The sequence below is a fragment of the Siniperca chuatsi genome, linkage group LG8 (assembly GCF_020085105.1).
Source record: "Siniperca chuatsi isolate FFG_IHB_CAS linkage group LG8, ASM2008510v1, whole genome shotgun sequence".
In the NCBI taxonomy this organism is placed as follows: Eukaryota; Metazoa; Chordata; class Actinopteri; order Centrarchiformes; family Sinipercidae; genus Siniperca; species Siniperca chuatsi.
In genome coordinates this window covers 16,448,143-16,474,401 of record NC_058049.1, presented here as the reverse complement: position 1 = coordinate 16,474,401, position 26,259 = coordinate 16,448,143, and the positions used below count along the sequence as shown (strand labels likewise).

Here is a 26,259-nt window from a genome sequence, read left to right as displayed (position 1 = left end):
CATTTACTGCTTTCTCCTCCTGTTTTCATTGATCTGCCTCCATTAGTGCCTCCTCCCAGCTCATCAATGCAAATATATGAATTTAATTACCGCTAATGTAGCTTCTTTATCAGCATAAGTTTCCCCTAACACCACCAACTGATGCACCAGTCCCTTTTTTGTCAGAAAACACAAAGAGAGCAAAATTATGTTGATTGTCATTTTCTCTTTTTGCCTCGGCTGCCTCTTTTTGCGTTGGCTGCATTTTCAGTTTGGGTCTGATCAGGTTCAATTTTAAATTTACTTGCACAAAAGATCATCCTACTCTTGTTTTATGAGTGAAAGGTATGTGTTTGTGTATCTATTAATGAACTATTGATTAGAAACAAGTGCAGTTGTTTAGGTTGATAATGTACTTTTTTGTGTATATTTGAGTATCTACTAATACAATACTTAGTGTGCATATTTGCCAAACCAAATGCAAAGTCACGTGGTTGTGTGTGTTGCTTCATCTCCTCAGCACCACATCTAATATTTAGTGCTACCTGTCTGTTCATATGAATGAGACGCTGCCTGTCAATCTCAAAGCTGTAGACATGAATACTGGATAGAATCCAGATGAGCTCCATCTCTTATTAACTTCCTCTCCTTCTCCTCCCATCTCAACCTCTCTTCCTCATAACATCTCCTCTCCTCTGTCAGTCTGTGTTTCTTCTCTGCAGTGTAGTCATTTTCTGATGCTCCTAAGTCCTCACTCAAAAAAAAATCTCTTTGAATGAACCTAATTAAATCATGGAAAGTATTTCCACATGATTAAATGGATTTCTTTCAGCATTAAGCAATTCTGTTGGTCCAACTTAAAGGTACTTGGGTTTGGTCAACGCCATTTATTAGGGTTGATTCAACTTATTTACTGGGGTTGGGAATTCATTTAATATGGTTGGTCCAACTAATTTTACAGTAGTAAAATTACACTACTTAATGAAGTTGCTCCAACCCAAGGAAAATAAGTTGGCCCAACAGAATTGCTTAATGCTGAAAGAAAGCCATTTAATCAACTGGAAATACTTTCTATGATTTAATTAAGTTCATTAAAAGACTTTTAAGTGTAAACATATTTAAAATGTGTACAGTGAACAATAACTGAAACTTCAACAAAGTCTACAGCCCAGTTGGTATCAAGGGTGGAAACATAACACAAGACAAACAGGAGACATTGCAATAAAATTGTATTTCCCAAAATAGGCTGTTACGGACAGAACAACCGGAGACAACGGTGAAGAGACAAGTGAGTTTATTTATACACAAAGGTAAAATGAGTGGATGAGAGGGGTTAATGATACCGTCCCTTATTTCGCTGATGGCAGAAGAGTTCTGGAGATGAACTGGAGCAACACACACAGGAGACTGGAGACACACAGGAGCCGGAGCTGGAGCGACACACTCGGGGAACTGGAGATCTCAGGAGTCGGGATCAGGGTTCGGCGTAGCGGTAGTTTTGACGAAGCGTCGTGGGTGAGTCCGTAGAGTATCGGTGGCAGGAGTAGACGCTCTGTCCTTCATACTAATGAGACCGGACACTGAGTGAGGTGAGGAGTTGTAATTTATAGAGGAGTAGAGTGGCTGATGACGTTCAGGTGTGTGATGGGTGACAGGTGCTGGGAATCAATATACAGGTGAGGGAGTGCAGAGTGAAGGGGAGTGGCTGGAGAGAACATGACAGACTGTGACATAGGCAATGATGGTGTAACAATGTTTTACACTGGCAGTTGCTTGCAGACAACACAAAAATGAAAAATACAGTTTCTGTCTCAATTTTTTGTGAGAAACTGATAAAAAAAATAATACAGCACACAGCCTCCCTTATTTTTAAAAGTGCCAACAGAATGGATCTTACTTAATTTGTTTTAAAAAAGCAGTCTAAGATGATCTGAACCCTAAGATGCTGTTGGGAAATGGGGTTCTGTCTTTATACTCACATTCCCCTATAAACATTTGCTTACTTACTAAATCTTGCACTTGTAGTTTCATGTATTTACCAGTTCTTTTATATTCTTATTCTGGGCAGACATCAATTTGTAAGTACATGCCTGTTTGTTTTACAAATGCAATGCAGTAGGCGAGTAGGTAAATTTCAAAAAAGTTTTAAGGCCTCATCTTTTCCAAATTTTAAAGCAAATGGGAACCCAGAGGAAACCCTCATAACGGCTCATTTCAACGCATCCGTTTCTACAGGTTGCCCTGATACTCTAATAAAGTATATAGTATTTCTGATTCTAATTATAAAAGTCATCTGCAAAGCTATATTCCTGGCACTGGTGGAGTGCTGGTTTCTTCTATGTATGTGTTGGGAATATCGAAGGGCAGGTTTAGTTATTAGCAAATATCAAAGATATGTATTAATATTAATACAAATATTAATATCACTAAAATTATTAATAAGGATTAATATTTACGGGCACCACCCTAGGATCAGGGACCAATAACCAAACCATGTATACAGTCTCAAAAACAGGTTCAACCACTTAGAAATGCCAATATTTAATAACTATTTTATATTAATAAGGTGGACAGTGAAGGATGAATCAGTGCACTGACCATCACATCCAGCTGTTACTACAACATATGTACCAAAGGTACAATAGAGTTTAACTTTACTACAACAGTAGGGCTCAACAGCACAGCAATCGTGAATAATGAAGAAACATAAAGAAGTTTCCACCGTACTGTACAGTGTGGGTTTGTGCTGCTTTTCACATCCTCTGAACTAGATTACCAGACCGACAGAACATTCAGAACCAAGCCAAGCTGCCCATGTCAGCTCCTCAATGCCAAGACCACCTGGCCTGCTCTCAGCCTCAGCCTGCCGTGACAGAGTGCCCAGCCTTCAGCCAGTGTGTCTGCTGACCTGTTTAACTGCTGTCTACCATCACAGTTCACCAGAGGTATTGTCTGTGCAGTACTGGGACGTTCCTCAGTGAATTAATAGTTCACCTGTAGGCCTGAGTGAACATCCTCAAGGACCTATTTGTCCTTTGTGTGTATTAAGTTTCTTTAATACAAAGGTCACTAAAGGCCTCCCTAGAAACACAATGTGTTGAATGTGCTTGGTAATATTAATTTCCAAACCCATATGCAGCTGCAAGAAATAAGACAATTTTAGTAATGTGATGTTCCAAGTTCAGATGTTGACCAGAAAGAACACCAAGATTGTTAGAGGAGGTTTTGATGTTCCTAGCATAATGAATAACCTCTTAAGCATGCCAGGGTCAATCATAAGGACCTCTGTTTTGTCTGAGTTAAGATGGAAATTTGAGACATCCAATTAGTGATACAAGCTATAAAGTCACAAAGGATGGTGAAAATTCTAGCTGTGTATTTTCGCCATATCAGTGATAATAGAAGTTGTTGGAATAGCTGAGCAAGTGGCCAAAAGGTAGCATATATAAAAAAAGAACAGGATAGGTGTAAGGATCGACCCTTGAGGAACCCCACATGGGTAGCAGACACATAAGGGACACATAATTATTGATGTGAACATTTCAGTATTTGACAGGTATGGAAATAAACAAACAAACAAACATTTAAGGACAGTACAAGTTCAGAAGTCTATCAGTTAAATGCACTCACTGAAGCTGAGGGCTGATAACACCGACGCCGAATAAGAGTGCTGGCCATCCCGCATTCCTGCAAAGTTGGCAACTTTGCATTCTCCATCTGCACCGTGCTGAGGAGAAGGTTTAATGATTTTGTTGTGTTTTAAAATTGTATTGGAGTTAGAGGAATCGTCGACATAAATGTTGAAATCTATTGGAAAGTCTAGCAGTGAAAGGGACAGAACTGAAGTGGTTCTTATCAACAACTGCAATGCCCCCACCACAGCCTGTGGACTACACTATGTGTCCTTGACAAGACTGGTATCTGATCATAAGGGTAGACTAGTAGGACAGCATAGAGGTTGATGCGGTCCATGTCAAGTACAACCACTGGTAGACTTAATAAAACCTGAAAGAAAGAGTAAAGAGATAAAAGATGACAGAAGGACATACATCCTCTTAAGTGAAAAATGAAATCATCTCAAGCATCAACTCTTTCACTCTTTTCAATGTACAGGTGGCAAATTACAATCAAATGGCTAAATCCACACTCAGAAACATAAACAGCTGGGTCACCCAAGTGGCTCACCTGATATAAAACGTACCATATATTGTTATATGGGAGGCCAAGGTTCGATTCCAGCTTGGGCCCTTTGCTGCATATCATCCCCTCTCTCTCCTGTCTGTCTCTGCCGCTGTCCAATACAGCAGAAATGCAAAAAAAAAAATCATCTTCAAAACAAAAACACCTTGCTTTTGGCATTGAAATGTATTAGAATCTCACCGTTTTCCTGGGTGTCACAAAGGCCAGCAAGTTGTTCCCTCCAAGTCCACAACCACTCACAGGAGTTTGAATGCAATGCATTCTCCACTCATGATCAGAGAGATATGTGATGAGGGTGAGGACTCTTGGATTCACTGTTATTCTTTGATCAACTTGTGTGCCCTTATCTGGATTGATGATGAAGAAACACCTTTATGAGCGCAAGAATTCATAATCAACCACTATATACAGTGATTTGTTCTAAAGGAGGAAAAAATAAATAAAAATCTATATCTATGAAGGAACTCAAGTGTGGAGCCCATATCCACGGGATAGTGGATATTGAGGCAACAATAGCTTCCAAACATCAAACAGATGGCAGAGATGAAGGTGGGGATTTGGTCATTCACAACCTCGGTCTACACTCAGCATGAACTGCCTTGAGGCATAGCAGGAGGTTCCTGCACTGAAGATACAGGTAGAAAATAATTAACAGCAAACCAGCCATTACCATCCAAAAGTTGTAAAACATGCTAGTTGTGGTTCTTCCCCATCCAGTGGTATTTTCTCCTCTATACGAATGTAATAGATCCTCCAAGTTTGACCTGTCAGCTCCTTTCCTGTGGCAAGAACGAGCGCTTCACAGGGACTGTTCATCTCCAAAATTAAGGAAGTGGATCTGGACCAGCAACCAACATCATTTTGAGGTGGTTTGAAGGATGCACAACAAGAACAAAATTGCATTCTTGCACTTTAAAACATGACTGTGCATTTCATGTAATATTTCCTTACATTAGCTCAGGCTCCTTCAGTAAAACTGAATATCAACTTACGACATACAATGATGCATGGTGTCACAGACAAGCTTTCCACTAGTACTTCTTTTGCCAGACATGTTTCTTCTACATAGTGGAAGAGGTTCTCTTTAGTAAATCTTTAATAGGAGAGAAGGAGCACCATATCCTTGACATCTTCTGAGAAGCGCCTCCATCTTTCCTCTCAGAATTTTCAGCTTTGTGACAGCCTGCAAAACATGTTTGCACTTGTCTGCACAAATGGTTCTCATGAAGTCCAGAAGCTGTTTTCCCTTTCTTTCTACACTGGTGAGGAAAGTCTCTTTTAGTGATACCCCAGTGAGCTCTTGGAAGTGGACTATCATGCCAATCTCCTGGAACAAAAAAGGCCACTCCTCCATGAGGGATTATAGGTCTGTTTCCTTGTTTATCTCTTTACGTTGGTAGTAGTAAGTGCACTTCATAAGAGTTTTTACCTTTTTTCTCTGTTTCAAACTCATCTGACCCCTGTTTGCGCTGAAGACCGCTTAACATCTTCAATTTGGGCTTCTAACTGCTTGACCAGTGAGTGATATCCTGGTCCCACTACATCACCTTCTATGACATCTTAAAGTGACTGTGGATACTTGGCAAACACTTTTTTGACAACTTCTGTGGAGGCTTGTTTACTGGGAAAAGCACAGGCATTCATCATCTCAGAAACGACAATCCAGATCATTTATCTCCATAACCGGGGCTTGTTCTTTTCCCCCTTTGCAAACACTGCATCAAGGCTTCAGGAAACTTCTTCCAAGGAACCCGGAAGCTGTCACCCCAATCTGAGTCAGTAATCAGGTGGCAGGACGAGGGGGAGGGAAAGAGTGAGGACCACGTTGAGGGAGCTGGAGAGGTTAATGATGACTGGCTGCTGGTTTCAGTGATCTGCGCTGTAAAACAAAAATACTGTTGATCCTGCTGAAAAACAAGCCTGCTACATCTGATGTCTTTCAGAGAGAGTAACGCAAAGGTTTCCTTGAAATCACTGTGCTTACTTTCGAAGCGCATTGAAAGTCTGATCAATGGGCCAGATTTCAGAATCAGTGCTGGGTAATAACGTAAATAATAATGCTTTGGTTTCAGGTTACTTTCTGGGAATAGAGCTTTTCTTGACTCTAAATATTCTTGAATTAGAACATCAATTTATGCAACCTGAGGGCACAGAGATTTTCTGAGCACATATCATGACCACAATGTCTTTCAGCTGAAGAGTCAACTACCACTCATCATCTGCTGTATCTTTCACTCTGTCACCAAGTATGAGAGGCAGCAGCCTTAGAAAATTCCAATTCTGTATGGCCTGTCCTGAGATTTTAGCTGCTTGAGGGCTGACCTCACATGGCTTAGTAGAAGCATCAGAGGCGCGGTATTTGAACTGTTTAATGCGCCGATTCAGAGTGGAGTAAGTTGAACCATGCCTTTTTCTTTACGAAATACTTAAGATACAGTGCAACATCATAAGACAAAACACCCTCGAAGATGTCATGCCTCAGACGTCGCCTGGGTCAACAAGGTCTGCGTCAGGTGCTGGGAAACTTGGTGAGACCTGATGAGAAAGGGGCTACTGGAACAAGACATTCATGGACTAGAGCAGAAAATATGGAACTGTTGCAATGCTACTATACAAGCAACCCCCGGTGAGAGGGGTTATATGCAGACTCTATGGGATATATGGAACATCTCCAAGCAAGCGGCAGCTCCTATCACAACTAGAGATTGATGAGGTACAACAAACATGCAGAAACCAGAGGATGAGGAGGAGGCGGATGAACCATCATGGAGAGACAAGCCCCTACACAGCATGTACCACCGACAGATAGACGAAGTGGCTGATATCAAGAAATCCTACCAGTGGCTGGACTAAAGGACAGCACAGAAGCACTAATCATGGCAGCACAAGAACAGGCACTCAATACAAGATCAATAGAGGCTGGGGTCTACCCCACCAGATAGGACCCCAGATGCAGACTATGCAAAGATGCCCCTGAGACAGTTCAGCACATAACAGCATGTTGTAAGATGCAGGCAGGAACAGCATACATGGGTGCCATGAGTATGGGCTGGAAGTCCCAAGGTAAAAATGGAAGACACCTCCTAAGGTAGTTGTGAATGACCAAGCTAAGATCCTGTTTGACTTCCCGATCCAGACTGACAAACTGGTGATGGCTAACCTACCAGAAATCATGTTGATTGACAAACAGCAGAAGAAGGCAGTGGTGATAGATGTAGCAATCCCAATCAACAGCAACATCAAGAAGAAGGAACACGAGAAGCTTGAAAAATACCAAGGGCTGAAAGAGGAGCTAGAAAAGATGTGGAGAGTAAAAGCAACAGTGGTGCCAGTGGTAATCTGAGCACTGGGGGCTGTGACCACCAAACTGGGAGAGTGACTCCAGCAGATTCCAGGTCCAACATCTGAAGTCTCTGTCCAGAAGAGTGCAGTCCTAGGAACAGCTAATATACTGTGCAGAACCCTCAAACTCCCAGGTCCCAGAAGACCCGAGCTTGTGGATGACACATATACCACCCACTATACAGTATATATGATTAGATTAGAGTCAACTTTATTGTCATTACACATGTACAAGTACTAGGCAACGAAATGCAGTTTAGGTCTAACCAGAAGTGCAATAAGCAAGTGCAGGATATAAAATATGTGCATAAATGCAGGATAGAGCAGTATTATGAAAATATTTTTTTACAAGTGATACTATGGACATTATATACAGATGGCATTACTATAAACAGAAGTATACTGATGGAAGTAGTGCAATGAATATTAAGTAGTGAAAATTGTGGACAGAAATAGTTAACAGTGCAGTAGATGAGTTATTGCAGTATTCAGTACATAGTACTGGAGTGCAAATGATGCAGTATATGTATAAATAAATAGTCCGGTAGTGCAAATGAACAGCAAAAACAATATAGCAGCATTTAAGGTTAAGGTATATGAGGGGACAGTGGAATCAGCGGGGGGCAGAGTTCAGTATTTTTCTTGAGGTCAGTCTATTAAGGACAGTCTTCATTTTTAACACTTTTTCTGACTAAGCAAGCTTAAATTAACAGTATCCCCCCATACACACCAGAGAAACTAAATTGGAGGAAACTGTGAATAGGTCCAAACAAAATCCTCTACCAGGAAATTGAGGATTACAATAGGTACAAAACAATCCATTCAAATTGACAATGTCGGTAAGATGGGAAAGTCTGACTGTAAATTAAACAATTTTCTTCTCTCTGTCTCTGTTCCTGATTAACTTTGAATGACTCAGCACTGAATCACATCAATTCTGTTCCATCATTTAAAGGTAATATCTAGACATAGTAGGCTCGTATTGATCACAGTAATCTGTAGAATATGGAATCTAAGTTTTTCCAAAGATACTCTACCATGATGTAAGGCACCATGATGCAAGCCTGTGATGTACAAACCCAAAGTAACATTCTGACTTTGAGTCAGTCAGCATGTTATCATTGATGGAACTGGTCCAGTTTGCTTTTCATCATGACATTACAGATGTGAGTCTGTTCTCTGTGTTTTATCTTTGAAGTCTTCAAATATTAACCAAGGCTCTCTGACTCTCAGCTGACAGAGGCTATTTGGGCTTGATGTGGTTGTTACTGGACTAATGGATTCTTACTGGAAGCTGTCCTGTGCTTTGATGGTCAGCAGAGAAACCCCGACATACACAGGTACACACAAACAAACAAACAGATACATGCAAATATCGAAGCTGATTTCATTGAGACTACATCCTGTCTAGGTTGTGGATTATTAAAGACAACCTTATTTGTAAGGCAGATATTCTATCAACATAGCTGTAGTTGTTACCAAACAGCTTACATATCTTATTTTAGGAGTCTGCAGCAGGACTGTTTTTCCACTTGTTCTTAAAGGATTTCCAACCATTACTGCTCGCTCAGCAGAAGCACCATCACAGTCTGACAAGTTACTGCTAAGATTCAGATCTCTCCCACCTGCAACACTGTTAATCTACTTAAAATCTGTCCACATCATCTTACAGAAAAATATTTTTTTTAGTCAAAAGAAATGCTAATACAGTTACTCAAATATTTAATATATAAGATACCTTTACAAGACGTTAACTGAAAATAAGTCTTATTAAATGTCTACAAATTAAAAGAAACAGCTGCAGCTTGAGGCTTTGGCAACTAAAGGTAAATAAAAACATTATGGATGGTTTTCCTGTATCTCTCATAGTTTATGCTATTTCCCATAGCAACAAATACAAACCAGATGCTGGTGCTCACAAGTGATAGTGTTATTGGTTATAAATCAAAGTGGATTAGGGTTAGCCTTTTCTAACGTTGCTAACACGAAAACAAAAATCATGTGACTGACTGCTCTATTATTCAAAACAGAGAGCAAGATATAAGTGGGTGAGCAAGAGAAACATATTAAACTGAAACTGAACTTTATTTGAAGTTTAGAGGCATCTGGTGTACTGGATGGCAGTGTATGTATATACAGCCTTTCATATTTTCATCAGGGCTGTACACTGCAACATATATGTTGCACATGCTATGAAAAAAAAACGGTCTGTGCTATGAATGAAATTACAGCAGTAGAAACTGTGCGATACAGTTTTGCGATGCGTGTGTGTGTGAGACAGAGCTGCTTCTTTGTGTGAGGTGAGGGTTTGTGTGCTTGTTTGTGTGTGAAGTGAATCGATGGCACATCGCTATTCTACTTGGTAGTTGTAGTCTATCGTGTGATTAAAAACCACGTCCCAGGCTGCGTAGAGTCCATACATCCAATTCCCACGATTCCTAGGGAACAGTCCCATAATTCCTATACAGTTGCCTCAGCAAGTCGAGCTAGATGACATAAGAAAATTAAGCGGTATTTTCAAGTTATCAATCAAAACCAAAACCCCACGCGAGCCTGTGAGGAAGAAACAAATGAGAAAATAAATGAAACACTTCCAAATGAACATAAAGGCGAAACAACAGGGAAAAATGTTGCAAAGTATGTAAATATTGCTTGTTTTGTATTGAGTGAATAGCCTATATAATGACTCCTTTTAAGTGATGACTGCCCACAGACCCTAGCTGTGGCCAATAACTTGACTCTAGTTTTTAGTTGTTACACCGCTTCCTATGTTTGTTTGTGTAAATCACTATAAGAGAACAAAAACACTTTACAGATTTATGCTGTATGATCAATATGAATTTAATATAAATTATATTGTATGTATGATGATATAAATTTACTGAGATTTGTACTGCTCATTTGAAGCCTAATATATGGATGTTTTGTATAGCAAGAGGTGTTATGTCCCTGTAATTTACCATTATGGGCAAATAAAGAAAATGTTTGTCTGAAAACATTTCTTGTTTGGTTTGGTTTGGATTTTGTGGGCCCTGTATGCACGTTGTTACATGCCTGTTTGTGGTTGTTTTTGGAGATGGTAACAGACATTGTATACTTGTGCTACAATTTTGTGGCCTGTGCTACAAAACTTTCATCCTCTGTAGCATCAGTGCTATGTGCAAAAAAGTTAACATGTTTTCAGATGTATGAAATTTTATCTTGTGGTCCTACCAAGATAATAATGGTAAATACCCACTCCCGCCTGCATTAGAGTGAATATATCCAGCACCTGCAACATTTGTTTTGGGTCCTGCTGATCTGTCCTGCACAGACAAATCAAATGATGAAGACAGCTAGTTCCTTGTCTTCCTCATCCACCCTTTTCCTCATTGTTCTCATCTCTCTCTTTCCAATTTCAGATTGTGTATCTCTGTTATGTCATACATGTCTGACAGGAGCCTGTCACTCTTGCAGCAGAAGGACGTGATCATGTGAAAGCAGTGAATCCTTGAATCAGCTGTTAAATGAATTCCTTGCCTCAGTTCTGTATTCAGAAGAAGAAGCTCGGCAGATTGGATATACATCACGTAAGCCATTATCAACAACCTTTCCCTGTTTTCTTCCAACCATTCTCCTCCGTCTTTCTCCTCTGACCTCAGCAATTATTAAAAGTATGTGCAGTTAAGTTATTAATCCACTGTTGCTATACTTTGATAAGTATATTGAAATTCACTGCAGGATCCTGCCAAACCTAATTGTTGGAAAAGAGCATATAGTCGGGATGTTGTCACAAGACGTTGCTGCAGATCTGTGGCAGAATGCACGGTAAGGTTGGGTAGCTGGCCCGACGTAATGTTATTAAACCACATATTTCTGTTACAAACTATTAAAACATCAAGGATATAAAGAAGTCATTCATCTTGTGGTGTGGTTTTTGTGTTGAATTGGCTAGACTGATCTGTTATAGTCAGAAATGTGTGTACAGTATGTGTACAGCAGCGCTGACTTTAATTTTGTGAAGCCTCTTACAAATCTGATTTACGTCATCAAAAATGTTTCATAAGGCATGCTGTTAGATAAGCCACTAACATTTTTATGATAACTTATTGTTAAATGCTTCCTCATCAGCACTCCACACTGGCCTATTTAATAACTCACTGAATGTCTATAATTATTCCTGGGCCCTTAAATTAATTAATTCACTGTTTGAGAGATAATAGCTTTTCATCTGCCTCGAGACATTCTAGTGGTTAGCAAAGCAATGTTGTTTTGGGGAATTTTCCCTATTGATCCAGTCATTGATTAAATTTCCAGTTTATTTATTAAAGCATAAATACTATGATCACCCTTATAACTCTGTTGACTGCTGGGTTATACTACATTTAGACCTGCAGGCTGTCACTTTTGAGATAAAGCTATATAATGCCAGTCATATGGACAGTTGGATTATTTTTGTGTCTACTCTATTGTGTGCAACTCACAAAGTTGACCAACTCCTAAAAGCTTGATGTATTCCAATAGGTTTCTAAAGTAATTGGCTTTCACTTGTTTAAATACTTACTTTAGTCAAATTTCAGTCAGAACTCTGATTGAATCAGACTATAATATTGTGATAATATTGCACTTTCCGCTTTCATAAAGGTTAATTAAGTCTAACTCAGTCAGAGGGGAGTAAAATGAGATGGAGAGAAGCAGAGATGGAGATACAATGAGAAGAAAGAGAGGTACAGAGTGAAATAAGCACCTACGGGGATAATTTGGTCAGCCAATTTTGTTTCCAGAGTGCAAAAGTTGAAGTTTGTGTTTGTGTGTATATGACTGTGTGTGTGTGCATGAGAGAGAGTGAGAGAGAGTGAGAGATAGTTAGAGTAAAAGAGAGAGTTTTGTCTGTTTCTCTTGGTCCGTTTTGTAAAAAGTTTCTGCTTAGTCAAGCTTGACGTGCAGGTCACTGTATCTTTCTCCTCACCTCTGTTTCTGTGGCTCTCTGTCCATCATTCTGTTGTTGTGTGACTTTTCCTTTTCTGCAGTATTTGCTCTCCTGAACACAGATAGAGTGAAAGAGTGAAAGAGTGAAAGAGAAGAGCAGAAAAGAAATGGGGACACAATTTACTGACTCCCTTGCGGTCTGTTTTGTTTGGTATAAAAAGTTGTTAGGCTCTGTTTTCATGAAATTTAGGGCAAACACAACTGCAAGCACAAGACAGAGAGAGAGACAGACTGGATAATGATGAGAAAAATACAAGGAATTAAATGTCTGAAGGAGAAGGAAATGGACAGAGACAGAAGGAGTATTGTTTGGATCTTTCTTTTTCAAATATGAAAGTAATTTTGGCTGTGTGTATGTGTCATGAGAAAGAGAGAGAGTGTGTGTGACTATGGACCTTTGTAAATCATCTCTCTGTGTCCTTTTAAATACAGTGCCCTTTTATGCTGAAATACAGAAAATGATTATGTGAAAAAGAAAGCATCTGAAATAATCTATTTAGACCCCAAAATATTTAGTTTCTGGAATGGAGATGAGATGAATGGCTAAATTTTATGAAAAAACAGGGAAATTGAATAGATCCTCTGCTCATTACTCACTATTATTTCTTTAAGCTTTCTCCTCTGCTTATGTCAAGATTATTACTTTAACACTTCATCTCAATGTCTTATATAAACTACTGTTATGAGTGAGGCTTCCCTTGCCTTGCACTGCTGGTAAGACCCAGCAATATAAAGAACAAAACTCATCGGTTTAGGACCAATGATGAATGACAATGGAACATATCTGGATAATACACAGTTGTTATTAATTTATAGTGTAGAGAGTTAGATGGCATGCATCTGTAACGCTTTCTCCTAGAAATTATTTTTACATTTTGGTAGAAAATGTAATATCTGCCTGTATTATGCTACCTGCAATAGTAGTAGTAGTCAAGTCAAGTAAATTTTATTTAGCCCAGTATCACAAATCACAAATTTGCTTCAGGAGGCTTTACTATTTGTACAGCATACGACACCCTCTATCCTTAGACCCTCAATTCGGATGAGGAAAAAATCCTCCCAAAAAACCTTTTAAAGAGGAAAAAAGGGAAGAAATCTCAGAAAGAGCAACAGGGGAGGGATTCCTCTCCCAGGAATATAGATTATACAGAATATACCAACATGATGAAATTACAGTATGGACAATCATGATGACAAAGTTATGAATAGATTGTAACATAAAGAATGGATACAGGAGGACGTTGAGCCACGTCTGGTGTAGGCAAACAGATAGGACCTGAGTCACACGACACTCCCAGGTCTCCATGGTGGAGAGGAGCACGATGGAGACCTGGAAGAGGACAGACTACATAGACTCACAAGAGGAAGAACTTAAGCACACCATCCACACAGACAGGAGAAAGGAACAGACACACAAGGGAGAGAGAGAGACAAGAGGAGAGGCTGAATCTCCTGGAGGACGAAGATACAGTTCCAAAAAATCTTGATGAGAGAGAGAGAGCTTGTGGAAAACAAACAAACAGGGTTAGAGAGATGCAGTCATTTTCAGAAAGAAGTAGTACCTTTTAGAATGCCACTCAGGTCGTAAGGAGGTGGTTATGGGCAGACAAAATGCAGGAGTCCCACATGCAGTTGGGCTTAGGCATCAAAAGCACTGTGGTTAGGGAAACATTGTGGTTTTGTTCACATGTTAAAAAAGAAAACACATCTTGTCTCCTGCTTGAAGTCACTGTTGAGTTTTGTAATATTTTACCAGGACCACCATCTCCAACCTTAACCAAGTGCTGTGAATGCCTCAACATATCCATAATCATGCTTTATTGATTATAAATTAAGTTTATATAAAACTAATTTGCAACAGCAAATTTTGGAGGAAACTTAATGCTGGCCAGATTACGTTTTCTATTAACATAATTACAAATGGTGTTAATTAAGAAACTGGCAAGTCGCAGAAATGTTGATATTGGACGTATCAGTCATGTTTTCACTGACATCGTATTTCGAATTGTTTTCAACCAAAATATCAAATCTCGCAATACGATATCCGTTCGTAGTGACTACAGCATTATTAAACTTTTTTATGTTTAGGCACTCACAGCAGTTGGTTAAAGTTAGGGAAAGATCTAGGTTTAATACAGAAAAAGTCAGCAGGGATTTACCTGAAAACCCCAATCAAAGTGCTTTTGTTGCCTGAACCTAGCCAGAGACGGTACTGTGGACACAAACCCCAGTCTCTGCTATCGAAGTCCTGCACTTTGTACACCTACCATCCACCCCGATCATCTCCTTACGACTCAGGTGAGTTACATAAATGTAGAGCTTCATTCACTCAAAAAAATAAACGTTGACTGTGAGTGTAATCGATGAAGCAATTATGTTTGACACCACAATTTAGCAATATATAAACAGAATTTCTAGAAGGCAGGGCTGTGTATTGCTACGAGTGATATTGTTGGAAAAACCAAAGTCTACCTTTGGCATTGTCTCTGTGTCTGTCTTTACATCCTATCTTGGATAATGTGTTAGTGAGCTGGATGGAAAATTTGTATTATCTACTGGGGTGAAAATGTTTTGAATTTGAAGTTTGCCTTTATGTCACTTCATCTACTGTCATCATTTACATTTCACATCTACTGAAGTGAATTGGGAAATGAGATCCTGTTTCTGTTTACAAGAGAGATTATGTGTAAATTCAACACTTATTTTGTCTAATAATTTCCTGATTAGTTAGAGCTCTTGTCTGATTTACCTGATTGTTGTATACTCATGCTAAGAGAGCTAAGCAAACATCCTACATGCAAATATCAAATGCATGTGTGGGTGTTCGGGTTGATGTGTACTCAGTTGTTAATCTGCAACAGCTGCTTGCTATGGCAACAGTGAAAGGTCCTGTATGTTAATTACGAGTACATAATGGCTCCTCCAACTTCTCTTGACCTCCTTTTACACTCTCACACACCTTAATGGGGATAATTGCTAGATTGCTATGCAACACCTCCATGATCGCAGTAATTGTCATATATATCATTGCCTGAAGGTTTTAAAACTCAGTAAACATACTGAGCTATAGAGTGTATTATCCTCCAGAGCACACGGCCTATCTCACTAATCTAATTCTATTATTATCTTGTCAGGATTGTGTTGTTGATTTTCATTCTTGACTGTATTGTATTGTGTGTGAGGGGATCTGGGCCAGGCCGTAAAGCATTTTAAACAACACCTCTGTTTAAATGGGGACCTGTTCTTCCACACTCCCCTGTTTGTTTTATTAAAGAATCCGTCTCTGTCTTTTTTGTGTTGTCGGTTTAATTACTTTTCTTCTCCACCAGTGTTTTGTTAATGTGAATAGTGTTGTTGGCATTGTACAGTATTCTTTTCAGGGCGGGTCATTTATTAAACAGACAGTACCTTAGTTACAAGAGCTTATCTGTTTAGTTTGCTTTGTTGCAGAGAGAGGACACTGCATTAAGCCTGTGGGCTCACTCATCTGTTTTTTTTCCTCATTATAGTCCCTCTTTCTTTGTTCTCTTTCATTTTCTATTCCTGACTCTGACTCTCTTTTTCTCTCTCGATTCATTCTCTGTTTCCAGCTTCATTCCTCATTTTCAGCCTCTTATTTACATGCTTACTTTTTCCTTTCTCTTTTCTTTCTGCTTACATGTTCTTGCAGAGCTTTATATGATTTCTGACATACTGAGTTCATCAGACAAAAATGACATGAGTGTATAATGATACTACACTGATATACTGTACACACAGACACAATTAAAGCCTGTGGGAATCATCTGTTTTCATATATTCATATTTTATTAAAGAGGTTTAGTTATTACTCTCACATTATCTCCCTAATTGTTCTCTAGTGACTTCAGGCTCTTCTTCCATCAGCTTTATTGTCCTGCAGTAAATATTAGCATTTCCTTCTCCTCTCCATCTCTGCATTATTCATTTCAAAACTGATGCTCAGAGTTAAGGCTTATTTGAATTAGGCTGATCAAATGCACTGATATTTGTTGAAAGGTGATTTCTGATCGTTTGTGAAATTACTGAAAGATTCTGGATTTGTCTTTCATTTAAAAAAAACGAGATTTAGTAGTGAGTGAGGGTCATTATTTTGGGTAACACTAGTTGGACAGTCTGCCTACAGATAGTTTCAAGAGTATTTGTAACATTTCAACTGTTATGCTTTGTCTGTAGATGATCAGATGATCAGAGTATATGTGACAATTCATGAACATACCCTAACCCTACCCTATGTTTTTTGTGTAGAAAATGATTTTATTTGTGAAACAGTTGAATTGTTGAATCTCAACTAATAAGCTGTTGAAATGATACAAACTATCTGTAGGTGAATTAGCCAAATAAAGTGTAACGCTATTTTGTTTATTCTTTAAGGAAAATTTTAATTTTTGGCTTTTTGTATCCAAATGTTGCTGTTTAAATACTGAAAATATCCAGCCACTCTTCCACATAACCAAGCCACACCACAGTCTGCTATTGAGAAATGTACATCAGGTTGGGTTGCACCGCCTGGTTGATAATGGCAGTGCTGTCAGTAAATGATAAGTTCAAATTTTCATTACCAGATCTGTTAGAGACCTTTTTAATGTATACAAGCAACAGTGACGTGAAAAAACTTCTTTGCTGTTTTTGATTGTGCAAAAAAGTTATAATTGCAGTAAATGAGAGTGAAAAGAGGTTGGAGGATGTTGAGAAAACCATTTGAAATACTTGATTCCTCTGAGATGTGCTTACAAGCGAATTTGACAAGATTTGCATTGTGAAAATGGCTCTGCATTCAAACGAGGCTGCTTTGGTCGGGGATTTTTCTTCAGGTGCTGGTGAGGTGATGTAAATCCTGATTGAGATCCATAACTTTGAAGGCTTATCACATGCCAAAATAGTTTTTAACAGTTGTGAAATGTTATGTGACAGGATTTTATTACTCTGGAAAGTTATCAAGGCGACAATCATTTTATCCTATATGTCTCAACAAATGCAAGGTAAACAGTCAACAATTAAGCCAATGATGTTACAAAGTGATCTACCAGGAATGTGTGCTTGCATGTATTTGATTGGCCAACGCAGTAAATTGACTGTACTTATATAGCGCCTTTCTCTTTCTGACTACTCAAAGCGCTTCAGCTACATATCACATTCACCGTATTCACACAGTGATGTATACTAAATAGTTAGCAAAGTAACTAACCATTCACACACCTCAGGAGCAATTTGGGGTTCAGTGTCTTGCCCAAGGACACTTCGACATGTGGGCTGGGGGAAGCCGATCGAACCGCCTACCTTCCAATTGGTGGACGACCCACTCTTCTACTAAGCTACAGTCGCCCACCGTAATGTTGCATTGTGTTGCGGTAAAGGTTTTTTCAAGTTTTTTTGCTGGGCGACCCTGCGTTGTCAACTCACTGGTCTCACTAAAATAAGCCAGTCATAGTCATCTCCTATCTGGCCTACTATAACATCATATTAGCTGGGCCCCCAAAATCTTCTCTCTAGCTTCTACAACTCACTGACATTGCTACACCACCCTTTGTCTTACAGCAACCTTTCTAAATTCTTTAATTCTGTCCCTTCTAAACCCACTTCACTAGGTGCTGAGTGCCTGTTGAAATTCAATTTCAAAACCCTGTTGTTGCGTACAAGCTATCAAGGCCCCCCACACGTCTTGGCTTGGGTCCAGGCTTGAACACCTTGTTCCTTGCTTCCACTGGCAATTTAGTTTTCTACTCCGCTTCACCTCTTCTCTCTCCTGGCATTAAAACGATAGAACGAGCTTCCTAATCCAGTTCACACAGCTGAATTACATTGTGCCATATACACAAAACTCGCCATTTCAAGAACCAATGCTGTACGTCAACCTCTCTTATCTCACTTATATCCTCTCTTTTATATTCCAATCCTCCTCCCTGGTAAGAGAGCTGGGTGAGAACCTCATCTAAATATAAAGTGTAAAAGGAGTAGCTCCCACTAAAAGCAGAAAAATGGTTGGAAATACGTTGAGAGTGTGCGTGTGTCCCTGTGGAGAGAGATAAGGTGACAGGCAGCTCTGAGGTCAGTCTGGCCGTATCTTGCAGACAGCCTTGCTTGCCCTGCGGGTGGTTTAACCAGACATCAGCGGAACTCACATCAGATCCTGCAGGGCTTCACATGTCTGCCACCGCTCCCCTCAACTGACCCTGGAACAGCAAGCAAAGATTTACATAATGTATGATGGGATAAGAGGTGTAGCTTTTGTGCCAGAGGCTGATATTAGATCAGGTCTTAAAGATTTGGAGATTATATTGTCTCAGTCACCAGAGGCATGTCCTTTTAAACACTGATTGGAGATTGGGTCTTGGAATTGGAACTTGGTATGAGCAACAGCATATCAAACAGATTTAGTTTCAGTTAGAGGATTAAAGGTGAGGTTTTGCTTCTGGATCTACTTGATATTACAAACATTAAATCTCACAGTTCCATTTAATCTGTGTTTTAATTTCAAATAAATTATTTGATCGTGCAGATAGCCATAGTTAGCATTGGTATTGTAAAAATCTGGTTGACTTGTAATTTCATTCCGGGGCTTTGTATATGGGTATGTACAACAATTTTGTAGTTGTGTATTTTTGTAATGCATTATATGGTGAAGGGAGACAAAGGGAGGATTACAAATAGCAGGCAGTGCCCAATTATCACAGGCAGTCCAGAGGAGCACGGGAGAGTCAAAATGGCACAGAGACACAACTAGATGCTGCACAACACAGAAATAAACTGTATAAATAGAGGGAGGGGTGAAAGAGAGACAGATCTGGATTACAGGATTACATGCACCATCAGTCAATGTTGAGCTGCAATTTCTGGATATAATGACCAACTGAAATAGAGACATTGAGCCCATTCCCAATACATGGTGATACTGTATCTGTCCAGGCTTGCCAAGTTGGTGTTGGTTGTCAGTAGTTGACACATCTGCAAAAAAAGGTTGTAGTATGTTTACAAAACAGAGCTAACCAGTAAGTAGTAAGTATCAGATTTTATACTGTCTGCCTGAGGAAATGTACTCAACCCTAAGGTATGCAGAGGGCTGCCCTTTCAGAATTGCCACTGGGTATGTGTGACCTGGCCAAGCATAAAATGCAACATAACACTTGCTTCCTTTTCATGTATTAAATACACTAGTCAACAAAGAAGCTCCACACATGTCATTAAGAGCTGGAGCAAGTTTTGTTCAAGGCTTGTTTAACATTAAATCGCTTAACATAAAAAATAGAACAAGTTTGTGCTGAATCTCAGCCACAAAGGCATTTATGGGATCAAATACAGCTTGTTGAGTTTACAAGAAAAAAATCTGTATTATCGTTCATTATCAAGAGCCTGCCTAAGACATGACTGGTCTAAGATATGAACTACGTTACTGCTACTGACCCACCTTGTTAAGATATGAAACAAAATTGGTGTCACTGTCAACAGTGGTAAAGTTGAAAGCAAAAAGACAGGAACTTATAGAAAATGTTGTTTTAATAGTGTTTGGGGAAATTAAATGCTGCAGTGGCTCTGACTAGGCTCAGGTTTTAATAGTGTCAAGACTGACTTATATGCTCAACCGCAACTCCAGGCATAATTAGAGAGTATTTTAAACTAATGGAGTCAAAAGTCCAAAAACTGAAAGCACTTTGAAAACAGAGTCTAACAATGAAAAGTGAAAAAGAAGTCAGGAAAACAATAGTGATTGCCTGAGGTCCGTACCATGTACTGTATTAAACTGAGTGAGCATCACAGCAGGAACAAATCTCATTTAATTTTAATATGCCAAGGGTTTGTAGCTCTGATTTCAATGGCTTGTTAGTCATATCATAAAAGGCAACTCAGAATAAATACCAGTGACCTCAAGCCAAGTTCCCGTCTTCCTGCTTCAAGAAGAAAAATGCTTACAGCGTGTGTTTTTCATCCTACAGTCTCACCTCAACAAAACAAATAACACATTATCAAGTCACAGTAATCAGTGATGTGGAACATGTTGAGACAGAAAATAAATGCACTACCACACACACACACACACACACACACACACACACACACCATCACACAACTGTCATGGGTGTTGTTTCCTTGTCACGTCAGTGAAAATTATCCCATCGCTGTTAAATATTGATAGAAGTGGAAGGAATGAGAGAGCATTGGTATTGGAAGTTTTTCAAATTAAACCCCACAATGTGTTTTTGTAACTGCCCTCCAGAACAACACATGCATGTATGAGCATTTTTGGAAAGAACTGCATCATTTAGTACGAATTACAAGAAAAAAGGCCCAGTTCTGAGACTGTTATTTTAGTTAGTTCAATTACCTGTGCTGAGGTAATTATTATCCAGAGGAATTTCCTTGAAAGAACTATTTCATTTGAACCCAAGTAAACATTTATTTATTATTGGAAACTTTATTCTTCATATATGCTGAATTGTATGTTTCTCTGTAGACAAATTTCACATTTTTGCATTATCAGCTGACCTGCAGTACACTGACCAAAAGTCTCAAGGTAACGCTAGCTTAGCATTTAGACTTAATTGGAAGCGTACCAACTGATCACTCTCTTATTTCCATATGAATGTAATTATATAATGATGTTCTTATTTCCAGGAAACTTCAGAGAAAAATACCTGTTAATTATCTGGAATTTACTTACCTAAAAATAAAATAAAGTGTTTTCTGATCAGACTGCCCTATGGGCAGGATGGTTAAAGTTTGGTTAGATTTAGGCACAAATACCACTTGGTTAAGGGTTTTCATTAAAATAATTACTTGGTTGAGATCAGGGAATGATCATGGTCATGGTTTGACACCAGCGTCGTCAAAATGTCAAAGTGTGGTAGTCTGCCACCTTTTCCTCTCCAGCCCTGTGTTCTCTGTTGTGTTCCCCTTCCTGGTGTGTCTTGTGTGTCCCCTACTTGTCTTTGGATATGTGTGTGTGTGTGTGTGTGTGTGTGTGTGTGGTGTGTGGTGTGTGTGTGTGTGTGTGTGTGTGTGTGTGTGTGTGTGTGTGTGTGTGTGTGTGTGTGTGTGTGTGTGTGTGTGTGTGTGTGTGTGTGTGTGTGTGTGTGTGTTACCTGCCTGGCTCCAGGAACCCCCACCTGCTGCTGATCACCGGCACACCTGTCTCCTATCTACTCATCAGTCTTCACAGCTTATATGCCAGGCTCTTCCACTACACCAACGCCAGATCGTCCCTGTATATTGTACGACAACTATGTCAAGGTGCTTCCTAAGCTAAGTACCTTTTGCAAGTGTGTTTTTCCCTCGTGTTTTTGATCCTGTCTTTTTGCTCTGCCTGAAGGATTACCTGGTGCTGATGATCACCGTTCATGTTGTTTCCTGGATTCCTGTCTGCCTGCTTCTCCAGCCAGCTTCACCTTGCCTGTCGTCATCAGTCCACATTGCTCGTTCACCATCACTGCTACTTTTCTGGGGTTCTAAGTTCTACACCGCTGGCTTCGCTCTGAACTACTACGCCCCTTCCCACTATTCAACTTTATTACAAATAAAGTGTGTATTGGATTGCAAAGACTTCACGGTATTCTGCATTTTTTGGGGTTCGAAGATCGTACATACGATACAAAGACATTTTGTTGACGCACTCTTACTTCCTCCCTCTGCAGCCTTTGTGGCTATATAAAAACATCACAGTATTTCCTCCTTTGCTGAAATCGCTAATCCTATAGTTTTTCTTGGGAGAACCATCTCAAGGAATTGGTCTGTGGGTCAGACCAAAATAAAACTGTGAATCAATGGTATCCAAACTGACTGTTTTAGAATAAGTAATCACAACACACACAATTGAGATGAAGTAGATGAATAACTGTGTGTGTATACACCTCTGTGTGTGTGTGTGTGTGTGTGTGTATACTCTGTATCTGGAGGATCCTGACAATTCTGCTCTCCAGGCAATATGACGAGAGTCTGAAGTGAAGATCACAGCAGCCTTCAGGCCAAATGTTGGGAAGTTAAGCGACACTGGGGTACTGTGTGGGGACCTAGACTGTGTGTGTGGAGGGCGATATACAGGCCTAGAAAGCTTTGTAGAGAGACAGATTACTTGAGGAGAGTATAACTTTGAGATAAGAAAGACACTTCATGATGAGACAAAGGATGTTGGAGAATGGACACTGCAGCAAGAGAATGACAGAAATTGAGGGACGGCCTGGAACAAGGAACAAATAGAAGGCTTTTCTAAAATGAAATGTATTATCCTGGGTGGATTAGCAACAAACCATGACCCTGTCACACCTCTGCAACACTATTTTGTTCCCCACTTTTCTCCACCTCCCTTTTCCATCTCACTTTTTATTTATGCTGCTACCAAATCCTCCGGGCTGGAGAATAAAGAGCAAGAGAGATCCATCAGCGCTTGCTAAAAAGCTTTGCTGGTTCATAAATAACAGAGGTGGATGAATTAGGAAGTTAAATCACCTTTGGTTGTTAATGTCACAGCCTACAGACAGACATGAAATACTCCTTGTACCCCTCAGTCTCTGGCTGCTCTGCCCTCCCTCAGGCTCTGCCACCACTTCACCATATGGTGGGGTGTCATAGCATCGTTGATCAGCCTGTTTCCTGCCCTCTATATATTTTATTTAGCTCTTTATGTTGTCAGGGTAACAATAGTTCCTTTGAGCTTAATTCTACCTACTTTTATTTGGTGACTTCCACTGGAAATTACATCACATGTATTTGATAAAACAAAATTCACCACAAGGTTCTTTTAGTAGTTGTTCTGGAACTTTTGATTGTATTACATGATCTTCTTCAGCAGATATATTTTACTCAGTTGTCATGAAATTGTAAATGTTCAAATTTACATTTTTCTGAGCTCTTTAAGGAATTCTCATCCATGTTAGCTTAAAAGTTGAGATTGAAAATTAATTCTTGACCTCAGAAACAGTAGTTGACAAAAAAAGACATCTCACTACAAGGTCAATTTAGTAGCTGTTGATTGTATCACGCAATCTTTTTCAGCAGATCAAATATCAGATTTTTGTTTATTCTCTTCATGAACAAGTGTGAAAGTGCTCAGAAAAATTTAGCATCTATAACATCTGCAATTCCATGACAACTGGGCAAACTCCGTCTGCTCAGGAAGATTGTGTAATGTGATCAACAGCTCCAGAGTGTTTTAAGTATAATGCTTGGTTTGAAGTCATATCATGATTCATAGTTAAAAAGTGGTTTTCTTGGTACATGTTGAGTGAAGCCAGCTGAAGAGGCCAAAACCCCCACTACACACAAATGATCTTCCTTGTTAGCCTGGATAAAGCTATGTTCAAGAAACAGGGAAACTCTTCTCTTACATTGTTTCGCTCACACACACACACACACACACACAGAAAGTGTTGCCCACTGGAGTATAGCACTGAGCAAAGTATGTCTGTTTTCCATCCATCCTGTCTTTTCATTGTATTGATTTGTTCTTTAACTGTAGTTTCGGCCAACAACTTCACTCCAAACCAGATTCATAATTATCCTCCTAGTATGACCACTCTGGCATAAAAATTTGGACAAAACACATTACATATTGATTTAGCAAGGACACATTTATTCTTCATTACTGGATGTGTCAGTATTTAATGGCTGGTTGACAACAACAGTTACAGAACTTGAAGCCAACTCAGCTTGTTCTTTCTCTCTCAAAGTTCATACTAAAGTAAGAATTGATACTTTAGCTTTGGTATACAGTAGTGTTTAGCACTCCACATGTGTCAGAAGTGTGGAGAGATGTCATTATGGAGCAGAGAGATAACCAAGCATACAGCCCGTCATCTGAACCAGATAGAGCCATGGCTAATGCACACAGGAGGATCAAAGCTAGCCCCCTCAGTCACATGAAGCTATTTCCAGGGTTAGCTTCAATCCTAACATCATGGTCTGTTAGTGCATGCTAACATGAAAGCTGTTGCTTGGGACTTAGCAACATTGTTAATGCGTGGGCAGTAGATTAAAGATCCTCCGCAGAACAACATAAGCGTATTTACAGTAGCATGTAATTATAAAGGCTAACATGGCCTCTGTTCTGGCATATGTGGTTGTATTTTCTCAGAGGCTAACAGGCTTATACACAGTGGGCAGGGATTTGTGCAGTCTGTATTTTTTGTTCATTGACCATCATACACATTTGAACTTAAAGTAAAAGCCTGAAATGTCTTAGTAGACCCAGCTGATGCCTGAAACCTTGCACTTCTCTGAATTGATAAAACAGCAAGAAGTAATTTCCTAAGAAATGTGTTTTGCTAAAACTTTTCAAAGTGAAACCTTGAAATCTGTGTTTTCTACATGACAATGAGGGAATGTTTATCAAACTAATATATTTTAGTTCCAGTTGCTGTTCCAGGAACAAAAAAGATTGTTAGAAAACAAAAGTTGCCCTCCTCTGCATCCACCTTATTAAATTTGACCAAATGGTTCAGTGGTTCTCCCCATTTGTTTCCCTGCCATGCGTCTGCTTCTCCGTGGTTATTATGATTCAGCAGATAGATGAGATATAAATGAGATGAATGCTGGCCACTTCTGGCTTTACCTGCAGGGTGTGTTTGTGTGTGTGTGTGTGTGTGTGTGTACGTCACATACCGGTGGGGAACTAGTGAAATGAACTATCCTGCTGGCTGCTCGTGTGTGTGTGTTGAATGTGTGAATATCAGTCTGAACACAAAGACCTTCAGTATTGGACTGTTTGCTGAGCTGCAGAAACACAGATTCCAGTGCAAACTACATTAAACAAAGAATAAGAGACAGTAATATTTTTTCTGCTATTCTTGGGCAATCCAGAGGCCCAGGCCATAATTTACTAAATATTGAACTCTGACCTCACATATCTTTAATTGTGGCTTCTATCTAAATACTGTGGCATAGTAAAAAATGTAAAAGAAAAGAATCAGCCAGTCATTCATACTGAAGCACAGTACAGTCCCACAGCTTAAGGCAGAAACTCTAAAACTTACATTTAGTAGTTGCTCTGGGCTAGAACAATTCCAGAGGTTAGTCTGTATTAAAAGACATCAGTGTGAAGGGAAGTACCAAAAACAGAACAGTATGCTTCTCAGTGATCACAGATGTCTAGATTGTGCCTGGACGGAAACACATAGGGGAGTGAGTGTGACACATTGGGGAAGGAGGGAGAAAAGGTCACTAATTCAATATTCAAACCATCTTTTGTTCTTATCGGATAATGCAGTGTTTTTCCTAAAGCCATAAACTGTAGGGGGCTACCGTGCTGTAGTCATTTTCCTGTAATGGAATAATGTAAGACATTACTATTTACATTTCAATGACAGAAAAGTTGTTACTTATGTGTCTTAATTTACATAGTACTGTACCACAAGTTATTTTCTGATGTCATACAAAGACAAGTTCATAACACACATTTAGTTGCTGAATCAAGCATCATAGTGATGCTGACATAGAGAAAGTCCATGACTGGCATTCAGTTATATGAACTTTTTTATTTATATATTATTTTTATATATCACTTATTATATTTATACATAACTTTTCTAAAACACTGTTTAGAAAATGATTTGCACTGCATTAATTTATCTCATTAAAGCTGAAATCCAGACGTTTTTTTGTGCATTGTCGCCCTCTGCAGCATCTGCAGGTATTTATTTACTATAACTTTAACAATAACTTGTCCAGCGGCAATGGGCAAACTTGAAATAAAATAAACTGTTTCAGCTTCCACAATCACTGCCCCTCCTGGTGGATAGATAAAGCATTGCAAATGGTTTCCACACA

The 26,259-nt window shown here is 39.3% G+C and overlaps 1 long non-coding RNA gene across 2 annotated transcripts in view; it reads left to right on the top strand.

Annotated features, from left to right (window-relative positions):
- LOC122880053 overlaps positions 1-22,040 on the top strand; it is a 106,692-nt gene extending 84,652 nt beyond the window's left edge. The window contains exons 4-8 of one of the 2 annotated variants that reach the window (XR_006378824.1): positions 1,347-2,924; positions 8,755-8,861; positions 10,959-11,090; positions 11,242-11,328; positions 21,812-22,040. This is a non-coding gene — a long non-coding RNA (uncharacterized LOC122880053). Of the gene's footprint in view, positions 1-1,346; positions 2,925-8,754; positions 8,862-10,922; positions 11,091-11,241; positions 11,329-21,811 lie in introns of both variants that reach the window. The other variant, XR_006378823.1, reaches the window with a different exon arrangement.
- The last annotated feature ends 4,219 nt before the right edge of the window (positions 22,041-26,259 follow it).